Below are 16,338 nucleotides of genomic sequence, written 5' to 3'. Positions count from 1 at the left end.
GAGATTTGTGGGTGACAAATCATGGTGCCTCTAGGATGCTAAGTTTCCTCATCTGTATTTATTTTTGGTGATCTGGTTGAGTGACACAAGTGGGCCTCAGTGATGGGAAAGAATGCCTTGTGTGGCTCTGGGGAGGCCAACTGAGATATACTGCAGTTGTGTAAGGTCTGGAAATCCTTTATTTTCCTAGCTGCTACATTCTAGTTCTAATCTATAGTTGCCTTTGTGATGGGTCATTGTATCACTTTCTGATGAACAGCTGAGATCTTATGAATTCTATTTAATCATTATATGTTGTCTACTATACTTTGAAAGAAAAAATTTTATTTCCAGTTTCTAAAGCATCAAAAAATGATAAAGCAGATTCATGAGTTTGTTACATTTGCTGTCTTTTACCTCTAGGTGATTATCGCTGATACTTTTTGGTATATTGACAGAAAATAGTGAGCATTGCTGGTTATTGACAAAAAATTATTTTGGCCTTAATGCTAATAAAATTAGAAATCTGCCTTACTATAAACATAATTTTTAAAATTATTCTTCATTGGAATTTGATTTAAGAATTTGAATTTATATTTTCATATAACTTATGATTTTAACATTTTCTAACATTTGTTTTGAGTTAAATTTTTCATTCTTGAAAAATTATTGAATGAAACTACTGACTTAAAAAGTGCCAATGATTTTTCTCATTCTTAGAATGGGGAAAATAGATGGTGTATACTTTGTATTTCTTTCAATATAAATACTTTTGTTGTTTGAATTATTTAAAATTAAAAATTAGAGAATTATACTAAATAGAAAGTGATATTTCCCTCAAAGTTAGCTACTAATAAAGTTTAGGTGTTTATTCTTCCAGATTCCTTCTTTATATACATAAACATCAATATCAATCTGTGCACATAATGCTTTCATACCATATGCATGATTCTGTGTTTTTTTAACATTTTAATTACGAAAATTTTTCTAAGTCAATATATGTTATCTATTTCATCCTTTTTAATGGCTGCATTTTAGACAACTTTTTTGATGTACCATGATTTATTTAATAGGCCTTCTAAACTTTTTTTTAATAGAATTTTATAATAGAATGAAAGCAGGCCTTCCTTAATTACATTTTTGGCAGGCATACAAAAGAGTAATTCTCATTTGTATATTGAATTAGGAAATTAAGGAGTGAAGGAAAAGTGTTACAGTAAAGAGGCATAAAAATATATTAGGTAAGTGCACATAAATGGTCAGCGGAAAGAAAAGCTAATAATGTAGATGTTCATGGAACCGTGTTTTAGGTATGTAAAAGTAAAATTCTGATTTTTTTTCAAGGTTCACACCACATGACACACCTCCTTCCATAGCTTTCAAAGAGACATTTCCCTTCATCCTCATTCTCACCAGTCTTACATCTTCTTAACGTTTTGGGGAAAAATAGATCTCATCACACATGTTATGTCACATATAAAAATTCGTCTCTCATTTATCTTTTTTTTCCCTACTTGCTGTTAACTCTTAGAGGGTAATGACTGTGGGTTACTCATATTTGAACTTAGTAGGTGCTAAATTGGATTGAAGTGCAAAAAGGGGGAGAAATCAGGTAGAAATGTTTAATCTTACCAGAAGAAGAAGGTTCCAGTATCTGCCTACTATCTCTGGAGCAAATACAGTAATAATTAATTCTTCCGATGAATGGGATACAAAGGATATAAACACGTGATTTTTGACATATAATGAAAGTTCTTTTAAACTGAATTTTAATGATTCTTAGAGGCATTCATGCTTAAAATCAGACCTACAAGTTAAGTGTTTCAGAAAAATATTTATAAATTTATGAAAAAATATTTGTATGGTACTGAGCTTATTTATACATTACCTCATATGGATCTAAAAACACTTTGTCAGCTTTAAAGTATTATACACATGTAAGACATTATTTTTATTGGTAAGACAGTAAGAAAGTTGGCTCTGTGGATTTAAAGTATGGATGGTTATTTACAAAATAGAAGTAATATATAAAAGAAGAAGTTCTTTGTGTGAATTCTGTTAGAAGAAAGGGAATATTGCTTTTAATACTTGTATATAATGCAAATTGCTACTCATGCCATTTAAATGAATCTTTGACATTATCTCAACCAGCAAAAGTAGAGTTATTAATAGTTTGAATTATGCCTGAAAGAATCTCTGATTTCACATTAGTCTGAATTCAATAGTAGTGTTAATTTAAAATATCTGAACATATGTACCAATTTCTTTTTTTTAACAGGAAAATGAAAAATTAGTGGGTGTAAAAGTCTCTTTTGAAACTGAATGTAATACCTACTGCATAATAGCTTTTCTCCTCATCTGACTTGCAGAAGTCACTAGCCCCAAACTCTGGTTTTACATACATTTTACTGGACAAATCAGGAAGGAGGAAAGGATCTTGGTCAGTCTTCTAAATACATTTTTGAGCTTGTTTTGCTGACCTTTGCTTGACCAGAGCTTGAACCTTAGTATTTCAGATGTATATTTTTGCATTGTCTTTGTTCTCAAAGCTCTCCCAGTCATTGTTATCTATTTGGCCAGGGTTGTAAATTCAAGTATTTTTAGGACCCATGAATATAACAAAAGTGGGTATAACAGGCCAGTATTGTACAATAGGGAGTGGTGTGGACTGAGGAACAGATGATCACATGCTCAACATCCAGGGGCTGCTTCTGCTCATTGCAGTCAAATATTCTAGCTAACTGTATGTTCCAGTAGCCATAACTTCTAAAGGTAAAGGGAATTAAATATTGGAATTTCTATGTGAAATCTCACAGTTTTTGAATATGGGCTCAGATTTTAAATGTTGGGGAAAAAAAGAAAACCATGTAAAGCAATCATGACATGCCTTAGATAAGCAATTTGCTACCTTTGCATAGATACCCTGTAAATACTTGCTCAATCAATGATTAAATTATAAATATCTATAAGATATAGGGAAATTAAAGAGCACTCTAACCCTTGTTCTCCCATGTCCATTGGAAATTTCATATAATACTTTAAGGAGGGTCATAGCCATTAGCAACAAATATGGAGACCTACCAGATAAGCCTTTTAAGTCTATCTCTGGATTCCAGAAAGGGGAAAGCAAGAGTGAACCTTTGTTAAAATATAGTATGATATGCAAAAGAATGATGGTTAAGAGACATCATTTTTTGAACACATTTTTATCTTACCCCCAAATTCATCTTATGCTATTAATTTATTACCATCTTTTCTTTAATTCAAGCCTTCTGCAAATCTTTTGTCATTTATTAATTTTAAAGAAAATGGTGAATTAAAATAATGAATCAAAGGGAAGTCAAACCCAAGGGAAAAATAAAAATCAAACATGCAAATCTTGTCACATAATCATTAATGAATAAACATGGATCCAGTGGACTCTAGTTTGTTTTATGTTTTTACCTTCAAGATTTACTTTTTTTTTAGATCTCTTCTGCTTTCCTTCTGGACAAACTCACCCTTCCCTCTTTTATTTCAGTCCCTTATATCACCACACATTTCACTGCATTTAATGGTACCTAATTACGGTTGCTCTCATGTCTCTCTTCCCAAGTAGACTTGAGAATCTCAAGGCCAGAAACAATATCTTTTAACGATCATAAACTTATAGAAAATTTGCAAGTACAGTACAGAGAACTTTTTCCACTGAACTATTTGAAAGTAAATTGCCAACCTAATGCCCCATTACCCTCAAGTACTTTAGGATGTGTCTCCTTACAAACAAGGACACTTTCCACACAACCACAATAAAATAGTCAATATCAGGTACTAAGGACTGAATTGTGCCCGTACCCCTCATTCATATGTTGAAGCCCTAACCCGCAGTGTAACAGTATTTGGAGAAGGGACTTTGGGGAGCTAAGTAGGTTTAGATGAGGTAATAAGCATGGTGCTCTCATAGTGGGATTAGTGCCCTTATAAGAAGAGATGCCATAGAGTTTGTTTACTTTCTCTGCCGTGTGAGAGCAAAAACAAGAAAGAAAGTTCTCACTGAGGAGGAACTGGTTAGCCCCTTGATCTTGGACTTGCCAGCCTCCAAATCTGTGAAAAATAAATTCCTGTTGCTTGAGCCACCCAGTTGATCACAGTTTATTAAGGCAGCTGGAGCTGACTAATACATCAGGAAATTAACATCAATACATCACTACTGTCTAATCCCCATTCAAGTTTCACCAGTTGTCCAAATAAATTCCAACTATTGTTCTTTGGAGTGTAAGAATTTGTTTCCAAATGATGTGCCTTGTTCGATAGTTTCATTTTATTAGTCTCCATGAGTGTAGAAAAGTTCCACAGACTTCCCTTGACTTTCACGACCCTGATGCTTTTGAAGATTACATTACAGTTGTTTTGTAGTACAGCCTTTACTTTGGATTTGTCTGATACAGGGACCATATTTTATGCAAATTTGGATCCTAGCATCTAGGACAGTGTCTGCATATAGATGATGTTCAATAAACGCTAATTGAGGAAAGAATTAGTGATTGAAAAACTCTGACTCTGAATCACTTGCATAATGCTAATAGCAACAATTTCAAACCTTTAAAGAGAAAAATGTAAAGCATGTCCAAAAGAAGAAAAAACACAAATTCTCATGTCTTCTGGTACTGCTATTGAGATCTGTTCTTTAATTCATTTAGTGAGCATACATACACTGGCTATTGTATAAGTTAATACCAGTTTCTTTAGAGCAGTGCTTCTCAAAGCATGGTCTGTGGACTGCTTCCAGTTAACACACTGTTTCTGGTTCATGATAACCTAAGTAGAGAAATTGGGGATAAGCATTTAGAAGACCTTTTTAGCATTTTGACAAAGTGGCTCTATTTCTGCTGAATCTAATAATTCTAAAGTGATATTAGTAGATATATTTTATCGGATTTTCTTTTTTATTCCATTTATCTAGTAATTAATTTACATTATATTTGCCATATTATTGATCCACAATGAATTAGAAGTTTAAAATGGGTCATTTATCACAGTTTGTGGTCATTCCCATCAGAGTAAAGTGCAATTAAAGTGGGCTAGAACTTGGTGGGATTTGACCTTGCACCTGAAGAATGGGTAAAATCTTACTAGTTTAAAAATTACAGAAATGGATAATTCAGGCATAACAAAGTGTAAGAGTAAGCCTGTGTGTATTTGCATTATGTGTGTGCAAGTGTGCTCTTATTTTCATGCTTGTGTGTATTGGATGGGTATTACTGAATGGAAGACAGGAACCTCAAAAGACAGTAAGACCTCATGATTCTAATACTGAGTGATAGCAACTCTTCCCACGTCTGATTGCACTGCATCCCAAAACAGTAGCATTGCCCTCTATAGAACATTCTCATGTTCTCCTTTTCCTTTCTGAAAATGTTCTTTCCCTTGAGCACCAGAGATTTAGATTTCCCATTGCTGGCAAAATACCAATAAGCTGCTCTGACCAAGAAAGTGGCCAGTGCTGTTATTACCACTTGTAGATGACAGAGCTTATGCACAGCTTTCCAAATATTTAAATGGAAAAAGGAGAGATGTAATTAGAAAAGAGGAAAAATGATGAGAGAAAGAGTAGAGTGAACATAAGAAATACTGATAGGGGGCTTCCCTGGTGGCACAGTGGTTAAGAATCTGCCTGCCAGTGCAGGGGACACAGGTTCGAGCCCTGGTCCAGGAAGATCCCACATGCCGTGGAGCAACTGGGCCTGTGCTCCACAGCTGCTGAGCCTATGCTCTAGAGCCCGCGTGCCACAACTACTGAAGCCCATGCGCCTAGAGCTCGTGCTCCGCAATTAGAGAAGCTACTGCAAGGAGAAGCCCACGCACCTCAACGAAGAGTAGCCCCCGCTCGCTGCAACCAGAGAAAGCCTGCACACAGCAACAAAGACCCAACGCAGCCAAAAGTAAATAAAATAAATACATTGGAAAAAAAAAGAAATACTGATGGGGGAAAAAGAACCGAAAAGGAAGGATGTATGATTGCATCAAGATTAACTTACACTGGCGGCTTTCAAGGGCAGTAACATTCAATTCAGTTCAAAACATGTTTATTAAGAAACTGTCATGGACCAGACACTAGACTCAGGGAATGAAAAGAAGAATAAGACACAAGAACTTGCCCTAGAACGACTTCAGTGTTTTGGGTAAGACAGATAAGCAAACCTGATTTCAGTGTAGTGATTGGGACATTCATTGGGATATTCACAGGTACAGAGGAAACGATGATCATCTAGCCTCCCAGGCTTCTCTGGAGAGATTATGCTCATGAAGGGTCTTGATGAAAACTATATCAAATTGATAAAAACAGGATGGGAAAGAAGCACAACTTGATAATCAGCACTCAGTCTAGGAGCTGGTACAATGTTGGTGCTGAATAAATAGTTGTTGAATGAATGAACAATTTAATTAATTAGAATGAACTGACAAACTAGAGGTAAATGCAACTCTAGAAAGAGGAAATAGGAAGAATCGTGGAAGCATAACATAGCAGTGGTGAGTCAGGGAGAGCGGAAGATCTGCAGTCCTCCATGGTGGAATAAAAACTGTGTGACAGAGACATGTGAGTTGAGAATGGAGACATAAGTAGAAGGCAGGTAATGGAGACATTTCTCTGCAATACTAAGGCCCCAGGCTTTATCTATGAGTAATAGGGACGTGACATTGGGATATTTGTATTGTAGTTTGATTGTAGATGTCTAAGTGTGGGGAAGACAAGACAGACACAGTGATACTAGTTAGGAGGCCAGCTCACTGGTCTTGATAAGAGAAGACAAAGATCTAAGATACAGCAATGAAGGAAGGGATGGAGAATGAGGAAGGGGCAGGTACACAGATTCAGGAGTCACTTGAGAAATAAAATCGGTGGCATGTTTCACTTCTTTAATGGATAGTGCGGAGGGGGAGGGATAAATCACAGTGTGAAGGAAAAGGGTGAAAGCTTGGACAATTCCTATATTTATGACTTGAGTTTCTGGATGAATGATGATATCCTAAATTGAGCTAAGGTATATGGAAGGACAAATAAGTATTTGGAAAATAGGGAGAGACATCAAAATGAATCCATTAAATTGAGGTGCCTGTTGAGGAAGAGAGAGGGTCAAAACTGCAGAAATGTATGTACGTATTTTTATATATGTATATATAAATATATATGTATATATATGTGTATTATGTAATATTACAGGTATACATATATAGCAAGGGTTTATTGTGTCAGTTCTGTCTGCACAGGATCATGTAAAACTTTACTTTCTCATTAATTTATTGCTGTCAAATTAACTTACTGCTTGAATATATCATTTGAAACTCTAGTAATTCATTCCAAATTTCAAAATGTACCACAGAGAAAACGCTGTAACTTAAAACTGGTTCCAGACTTATGAAAACATCATGTGTCTCTGCAACCAAAGCCAAGAGGAGAACTGTGCCAATTCATGCCTGAACCTCTTTCAGTTTAATTACCTGGATTATTGAGGCAGAAACAACCTTTGTGCCTAATTCACCCTTATAATTGCCTTAGTTCTCCGCTTTGCCTTTCTTGTGGGTGTATTTCCATGTTCCACTATTATTAGAAAGGAAAATACACTTCCTTTTTTGGTGGCTCCAGAAAAAAACATTTAAAACATACTTTACAGTTCAGAGAATTAACATTTTATCAGCCCCTGTATCTAGAGAGTAATATACTGAGCAAAGGGAAAAGCGTTGACCAGTGGTCACCTCATTGTCATCATGTGACAGTTCAGTTACCTCTTATTCTTTTTTTACAACCAACCCCAGTGACTCAGTCATATCAGTAGTGACCTTTGAGCATCTCCCAATTTGAGATGTCCAAAGACCAAATAGATTCTTGAACTCTCCATATGTTTGAGTCAGTGTTATAAAGGTTAGGTCTCCAGTCAATACACGGACCTGCAGGGAAACTCAAAATGGATTAGTCAACAGGAAGAGAATGCTTACCCTTCAGTCTCTCAACCACAAATTCAGCTTTTCCACATAGCAGTCCAAAACCTAAGAACTTCAACTAAATGGAGACATTAACAGCACAGACGTCATTACATCCCTAATATTTCACTCATAATACCTACTCAGTAATTTTTTTCAACTCAGTTAATGGAAAACCCAGAATGGTAAGGTCGTACATGAATAAATTATGATTCTCTCAGATTACCATTTTGGATTATCTTTTATGAAAGAGGTAGACAAAATTTATGTAATGCCACTCCTTCTCCCCTGGACACAGTCTGTGAGAACGAGTGTTTTTAGTAAAAAGTTTCACCTATCTATCTTAAATATATAGACTCCAAAATGTACAAATCTAAGTTGAGTGTTTTAAAACTCAAATATTTAACAGTCCAAGTTCACAAAGCATGTGGGTAGCATCTCATCGTTTATTTTCATCCATTCAAGTGTTTATTCATTTGCTGATTTCATCAATGAGTACTGAGCACATGCTCTGTACTAGGCACTGTATTAGGCTTTGCAGACTCATAGGCATAAGTCAGATTGTCTGTCTTCAGAGGGATGCACACAGATGTAAGAGCACAGAGGATAGCTTTTTAACCTTAATCTGTCTCAAAAACCTCAGGTATGGCTTCCCAGAAAACGGGATATGAAGGTAGAGATTTGAGGAGTCCGGCAGACTGGCAAGATGGATAAGGGAGTTCCAGTTACATTAAACAAATATTAATGGCAGGAAAAACACACTTGAGGAATAAACCATGTGATGTTGAGAAACACAGAGGATAAGTGGGGGAGGAGTAAGACAAGTAGGCACGTGCCAGATCACAAGAGCTTTGAATGCAGTGCTAATGACTTTGAATTAAATTCTAAAGATGGTGAAGAACAAATGAATAAATATTAAGAATGGGCATGTATTGACCAGATTTACTTTTTAGAATGATCTCTGGAAGTTTTTGCAACTATGAAAGCTAAGTAAATTGATCAAGTAAGAAAAGTCAGTAAAGAGGAGAGTGATCAATGAATAGAAGAATAAGAAGAAGGTAACTGTATAAGTTATCCAAGAGCTATTTTAGATATCAGATTGACCATTCATGTGAGGGAGGTTAACATGAGCTGGAAATCTTGGATGACTCTCAAAGTTTGCAGGAAAGATTGGGTAGATAAAGGTGCCATTAGCTGACTACAAAGAAGAGGTTTGGAGAACAGACAATGAGTTCAATTATGAACATGTTGAGAGGTTGATGTGTGTAAGGTACATTCAGTTAGTTATGCAGGTTGACTGTTGAATAGATAGAGAGAAACTTAGACTAGAGCTAAACTGGAGATAGTGATTTGGGTATAATCCATGTAGAGGTGGAAGGTAATTCACTGATGTAAATGAAATAGTCCAGCGGTATACCTATGGCAGGAAGTGAACATAGCTTCAAACCATGGTGAGCCAGTAGAGTACGTGAAATTATAAATACAGGACTGATATGACAAAAGTCTCATCCGAAATCTTAATGTCTTTGAATATTAATGTGGGATGACTTCTTTCGAAAGATGCCATGTATTTTAAAAAACAAGAATCCAAATTCTAGGAAAAATCTTTCCTAAATAAATGGAAGAGTACACAAATCTTGAAATATGTTCCATTTCTATAAATCTTATTTTTAAACAATCCACTTTGTTTCAACTCAGAAGTAATTAAACTAATCCTGTTCATGTATGAGCACAAAAACATGATCAAGGATTACTCAGCACTCAGGATTCCACTTTTTCCTATCAGATTTTTTGTTTTTCTTAAATTTTATAGCACCCAACTCACTTAAAGAAGAACAGCCTTCTCAAAGTGTGTTGTTTTCAATGACCTAACTCACTCAGCCATGGCAGTATTTCCATACATTAGCTCATCAGAAAGAATGCCAATGATATAAAAATAAATGGGAGTAAAAATAAATTAAATATTTGACTTAATAACATATGCTTAACTCCTGTTTTGTTTAATGTTGCCTTCACATGAATTAGCGTAATCTAAAAGAATGATTTCATTTTCTACACTGTAAAACAAAGTTACAGAAAGTTTAAATGACCACAGAAAGAAACATAGTCTAGGAAGGCTTTTTTTTCCTTTGAGAATTAAATAGGCTTTAGACAGCTATTAAATCTTATATAAAATATATTTAATACAATATTTTAGTCAAGTTAATATTTGACTTTTAATTATTCCTATACACATTAGTGAGATCTTTGTGGGATCAATATTAGTAAAAAAAATATGAGGTTGAATGCCATAAAGATGAATCAATTCCATAGTCTTAAGGTTTTTTAGGATTCATTATTACTCAGATTTTACTATACTTCATTATCATCATTAAGATATTTTTCAAGCAAATCAGTTAACTTTTATCAAAACCAGATATACAACCTAATTACTTAGTTTGATAATAACTTTTTTCTAATTTATGTTGTCAGAAAATTTATATCATTTTCATCATATTATCATAATTGCCATTTTAAAATATATATATTAGGCCATGTATGTCCAAGTCATAAATAAACAGATAAAGCCTCTGTCTTTTATAACACTCATTTGTATTCATACTAAAAACAGTTTTTTAGAAATTGGCTTCACAAACAAAAATAATATTTTATCATTTAAGATAATTTGAAGATCAGTCATTACTCATGAACACATTGGATGGGTTGATTTTTTGTTAACCCAAATTCTCACCTCTTGTTCCCCTTCCGACTCCATGCCTCCTCTCTCTTTGGTGGAATATTTTCTTGACCAGACAGAACCACATATAGCTCTGACCTGTGTGTTGTCAATAAATATCAAGAGAATTTGGAATGCTTCCAAAAAAGAACTTTAGAAAGAAAAACCTTTCTAAAGGGGAAACACAAAAACAAAATTCCCTTCCTCACTTCTCAACTATCATATGTTGTTTGTAAGTGTATGACTTTGAGGGTTGCAAGAGGACAGGGCAGGGGTGAGGGGAAGGTGGGACAATGTGCTTGTTTGAAGGACTGTTGAAAAATTATGCCATCTAAGACTGGTATTTTCATGAGTTTCTTGATGTAATATATAATTAAAATAAGGGTTTGCTTATTTTAATATTGCTCCAATCTACTTTTAGCAAGAGGCTTGTATCCAATTTTATGGAATATATTTTTAATTTAGTGTCTAAAAATAAATCCCTCCTTAAGTTTAACTACTAACATATTTTTCCAGCTTAGGATTTCATGAGCAAAAAAAAGTTTGTATTTTTAGCATCAATAACCCATTAGAATATAAAGTTTTTGTTATCTTGGGTTTAAAATAAGGAATTCATGTATTCATGGAGGTAAAAAAAATTTTAAGAACACTTTTGACAAAAAGTTGCATTAAGAAAAAGAAATGTTCTCCTTGTAACAATTAGACCTTTTCTCTTATAGCCAACGAATCAGATCTTGACTTTTTTAAAGGAAGCATTTTTGAGATGTTTATTTTCTCATATATCAACTTACATAGACATCTTTCTTCTTGGGCACTTTCATTCCATTCAACTTGATGTAACTCCTTCTTTTTCAGATCTGTGGCTAGCTTCTCCTTACTCCTTTGAGATTGCCATTATTTTAATGAAAAGATATCCTTCATTTTTTCCCCTTGTATTTTTCTTTTCTCTATACCTTACAAAAATTGGCCTCACCATCTTCTCCAATATAGCCCTCTTTCTTCGGTCTTCTTCCTACCTTCCCTAAGCTCTCCCCACCCTGCATGCCCCTACCCTTGCCTCAGTATTGCCTGGTCAAGGCCCCCCTTAGGCATATCCACACTCTCTATGGAACCCTCACTCTATGAATACACATCAAGCAGAGCAATGCATTGCATTTATTGATTATCAAACTCTCCCTAATATTTTATAAACTGAATTGTATTTGTATTCCCAGAAGCATGCTACATGATGACAGATAGTTCTAGATGCTCAACAGTTGTTTATTATACGAATGAATAATTCCATCATCCAGAAAAAAACAGATATTTGTATTTTTAAACTAGTTCCTTCGGATATTATTTAGTTTCCATGCAGTATTTTTTTAACTGACACCTAAACACACTTTGCCTGGTTTTAGCACTGTTATTAATTCAATAAGTATTTTCTCATGAAAATCAAATTTCTTTGTAGGTAAAATTTTTAACATAGCTCAATATTTTATTTCATATACATATCATTTTATAAACATTTATATTTTAATTTTTCCTCTGGATACATTTCTATAAATTAAATTATTATAATCCTGCAAGTTTAGGGTTGTTGATACATTTTGGGAAACTACTTTCCAGAAAGATAGTACCAATTTATATTTCCATGAGAAATTTATGAGACTTCCAAATTCACCTCTCTCTTACCAGTACTGGAAAGTCTGGTGGTATTTAATGTTTGCTAATTAGATAAGCATAAAAAATTTTAATTTGTCATTTTAAAATATTTTTTTCATTTATGCTAGTTAATGGATAAAGTTTTTAAATGTTTAACACCGTTTTCATAAGAGTCTTCTGACTTCCAGTCTTCCCACTTACTACCTCTAATCCACTACTGCCTTATAGCACAGTCCTGCCCATGTTGTGCAGAGAATATCAGTGATTCCAAGTTATTCACAAAATAACTTCCAAATTGGTCATCCAGATTCAGATTACTATCCTCTTTACAGTCTACTCCCAACCTCCTTTCTCTTCATAAAATTTCTTACCTCTCCCATACACACCCTGTAATTGTGTCCAGCTGGTATACTTTCCAATCCCCTTCCTCCTATAAATTTTATCCTCCCAGTTCTACCAGTTGAAATCCTACCTATGGTTTAATATTTGGTAAATATGCCCCAACATTTTTTTGAGATCACTGTCTATCTAATATTGCATTTAGTTTTCCATTTTCTTGTCCTAGATGTCCAATTTTACTGAAAAGTCCCAATGCTGACATTTCAAAAGACCTTTGAGAACATGTCCTACTGTTGTAAGATTTAATTATAAAACAGTAGACCTTGTTAAAATCTTGTGTTTTAAAATAACCTTAGGTCTACATATCTAGAATTTCCCAGAAATGTTTGTCAAATTTTGGTTTCTGAGTCTTTGAAAAATAGCATAAAGATATATAAATAATAAGTATTTGAACCAATTAAGATAATTTAAAACAATTTACATATGGTGGTTATGTTCTATATAAGTATACATTTAAGTTTAATTCAAAAATTATGCAAACTAACTTTGCTTAATTGTCACCAAATGGTAGTCATTAAATCCTATTTATTTTGTAGTGTTCTTGGGATGCATGTGTTTCATTTTTGATAATCTGCCTTCCATTCAGCCAAACACATGTTTTTTTCCCAAAGAAAAAAATAAGAGCATAATAATCAAGATATGCACTTGGTTTACAAATTAATTATTCATGGAAAAATAGACCAATTGACTTGATAATCAGTTCTATTGGCTTGTATTTAGGGCTGTAACTTCAAATCTAGAAAATAAATCAAGGATTTTTTCTTCCATCTGTTAATATCACCTGTCTCATTTAGATATATATCTAAATTTATATTTGCATTTATAGGTATATTTATATCTTACTTAGCATCGTAGTTGCACACAGTAATCAGGAAATTACGGTGGTCCTTTTAATAACCAGTGGTAGGTCCAATTATAAAACTATATGTAGGAAATCAATCAGTAATTTTTAAATTCTTTAGGGTTTTCTTTTTAAGTAATTCTCTGGAATACGCTTGCTATTGCTCTGGTCTAGATGGAATTTGAATTTTTTGCGGTGTTATTAACTTATGATCATGGACTCAAAGAAAGTATAGTTATTGCTTTAGGTGAAATTAGAGTGAAAAGTAGCATAGATAATATTTTCAGGTCAAATATTGAGTTATCAGGATCCACATTTATTAATGACTTTGATTTAAATGTAATTGTCAATTAACTCTGTTGGAGAGAATTGATGTTTTTTATAGTATTCAGTTTATTTCATCTAAAATAAATAATGTCTTTGTGGCAAAAAAAAAATTACTTTGATTTCCTGGTTAGGCATTTTATTTCCAGAATCTTCAAACACCTCAGTCACACAAAGTACAATTCCAGTAGTCTTGAGACCACACAAATAGTACAATGTTTAATACTTGGTTTAACAAAATAGAGGTATTAGCACTCACAATTTTGATTCTTTACATATTGACTGGAATCTTTAAGGCAAAAGATCAAAGACCCTTTTTAAAAAGAAAAAAAGGAAACCTCCATGGTAGAAAAATGCGGAAAAGCTGAGCTTGAAATTAAATCCTAAACCTTATAGGTTGGCTTTTCAACAGTCCAAACCTCAGTTTTTTGCTTTTGCTCCCATTTGAAACAAAACTAACTGCTATGTGTTGCTAGCTTTTTTGGTTTCTTTGTTAACAGCATTTTCTCTTTTTAATCAGCCTGTCTCCTGCTTTTATTATTTTCTTTGATCTGTTCTCTTTTAATTTTCCTCTTTTTCTACATAGTCCTTTTTTTTCCATCACCCCTTTTCTTCATCCTCCTGTAAATCTTCATACTTGAATCTAATGATTAGACCTTTTAGCAATAGAATACTTTTATCTGCTTGGAATAAGCATGCATAGACAAAACTGTGACATATTCTCAGTACTTTTGTCCCACTTCCACTATTTTTATAATCTATGAAGCTATAGTAGATGAAATTTGAGAAAATATTCTCAACATATAAATTCCATCTCTTGTAATTCTCAGCGCCAATTTAGAGTATTGTTCATCTATATGCTTCTCTGGCTAGCTCTCTGGCTAGTTCTCTGGCTAGGTGGCACCAAACCACAGTACTTCAGACCACACAATGTACTTCATTAACACTTTAGCTAAACTGGCCTTTTTGTTTTGTTTTTCATCCTATAGCCAAAAACAAAAGAAAACATACCCCACCAAAAATATTATAATTTTTAACTTTTTGGTTGGTAGTTTTGGCATCAAGTGCATAAGCTTTAATCATAGAAATGCCTTTCTTATAGAAGGGTAGAGTATGCCAACAACTAGAGCAAAGCAAATTAAATAAAATTCTCAAGACGAACAGGGCATTTACGCAGACACTGTGGCAAGGAGGCTAGCACTTATACTCATCTAAAGGACAGTGTCTTTTGGCCAAGGCTACCCTCCTCTTTGCTTTGACACTTGGGAATGGTAACTGAGTTCCTAAGACAAAACTAAACATTATGCTTCTTAATGTGACTAGAGTATGAAATAGAGCTCACAAACTGGAATTCATGAATATAATTATGTTGCAATATTGCTGGAAAAAAACAGACTCATGACTATACTAAGTCAATGATTTGAGTGTCAGGCACCAGTACGTTTAATTTATTAAAGGGATGATTTGGGTGTAGTCAATTCCAGAGAAATGGATGCCTTCGATTACTGAACTTGGGCTTTCATTAAAAGTCTGTTGAGCGAGACGTAGGTTAAGAAAGGAGACTCTTAAGCATCGTGTCATTAATTGTTGAGATTTTTCTCAAGGCATATGAAACAAAGAAATACTGGTATAAATTCTACTCTCTTTTATGTTGATTTGGAAATAGTTATTTTAGAAAATTTAGAACAGGTAAAATAGAAATAGAATTTTAATTTTTAAAATTGAAGTATAGTTGATTTACTATGTTGTGTTAATTTCTGCTGTACAGCAAAGTGATTCAGTTATACATATATATACTTTTTAATTAGAATTTTAAATTCAACACCAAAGTAATTTGAAGAAGTAAAATGAAAACATATTTTAGATTGTGGAGTTTTCCTGGTTTATTTCTGTGTTTGCTGAGTTTTCCCTATGCAGTAGAATTGTATAAAAGATAAACAGTAACCCTGTATTCTACAAAGAAAACAGACAACACACCTTTTTTTTGGTTGTTGTTGTTCTTTGAAAATGCCTTATTTGAATTTGAAGTGAGAACAATATCATATTTCTGGGAATAATCCTACAGTCCTAAGATGAACACATGTATAGAAATAAATTGGTTATCACAGCTCTCCTCTTTACTTTGCACATTTATATTACACAGAGCAGAAAAACACATCCCACTAGTTTCCCCAGACCACCCCATGACTTTGACCTTTCCCGTCTATATCCTACAAGCTCTCAGATTTCTCAATCTCTATCCCTATGTGTTTAGAACAATCTCCTAAGCTGCATTTCTTTTCAGAGCACTAGATATCTCACTATTACTATTAGAAATATGAATAAAATATGCATTATCAATCTTATAAAATATTATTAGTATTATCTATGTGGTATCAATATTCATTATGACCCCCTCTTCAAAGATGATAATATATATGCAAAGGTGCTAAGGTAGGCAGATCCGACCCTCAAACAAGAAGGGACAGGGTAGAGA

At 33.8% G+C, this 16,338-nt stretch overlaps 1 long non-coding RNA gene across 2 annotated transcripts in view; it reads left to right on the top strand.

Annotated features, from left to right (window-relative positions):
• Positions 1 to 16,338, top strand: part of LOC133093209 (uncharacterized) — a 214,930-nt gene that overhangs the window by 77,125 nt on the left and 121,467 nt on the right. The window lies entirely within an intron of this gene.

Source organism: Eubalaena glacialis, chromosome 6 (genome assembly GCF_028564815.1).
Source record: "Eubalaena glacialis isolate mEubGla1 chromosome 6, mEubGla1.1.hap2.+ XY, whole genome shotgun sequence".
Lineage (NCBI taxonomy): Eukaryota > Metazoa > Chordata > Mammalia > Artiodactyla > Balaenidae > Eubalaena > Eubalaena glacialis.
This window is presented reverse-complemented; position numbering and strand designations above follow the sequence as displayed.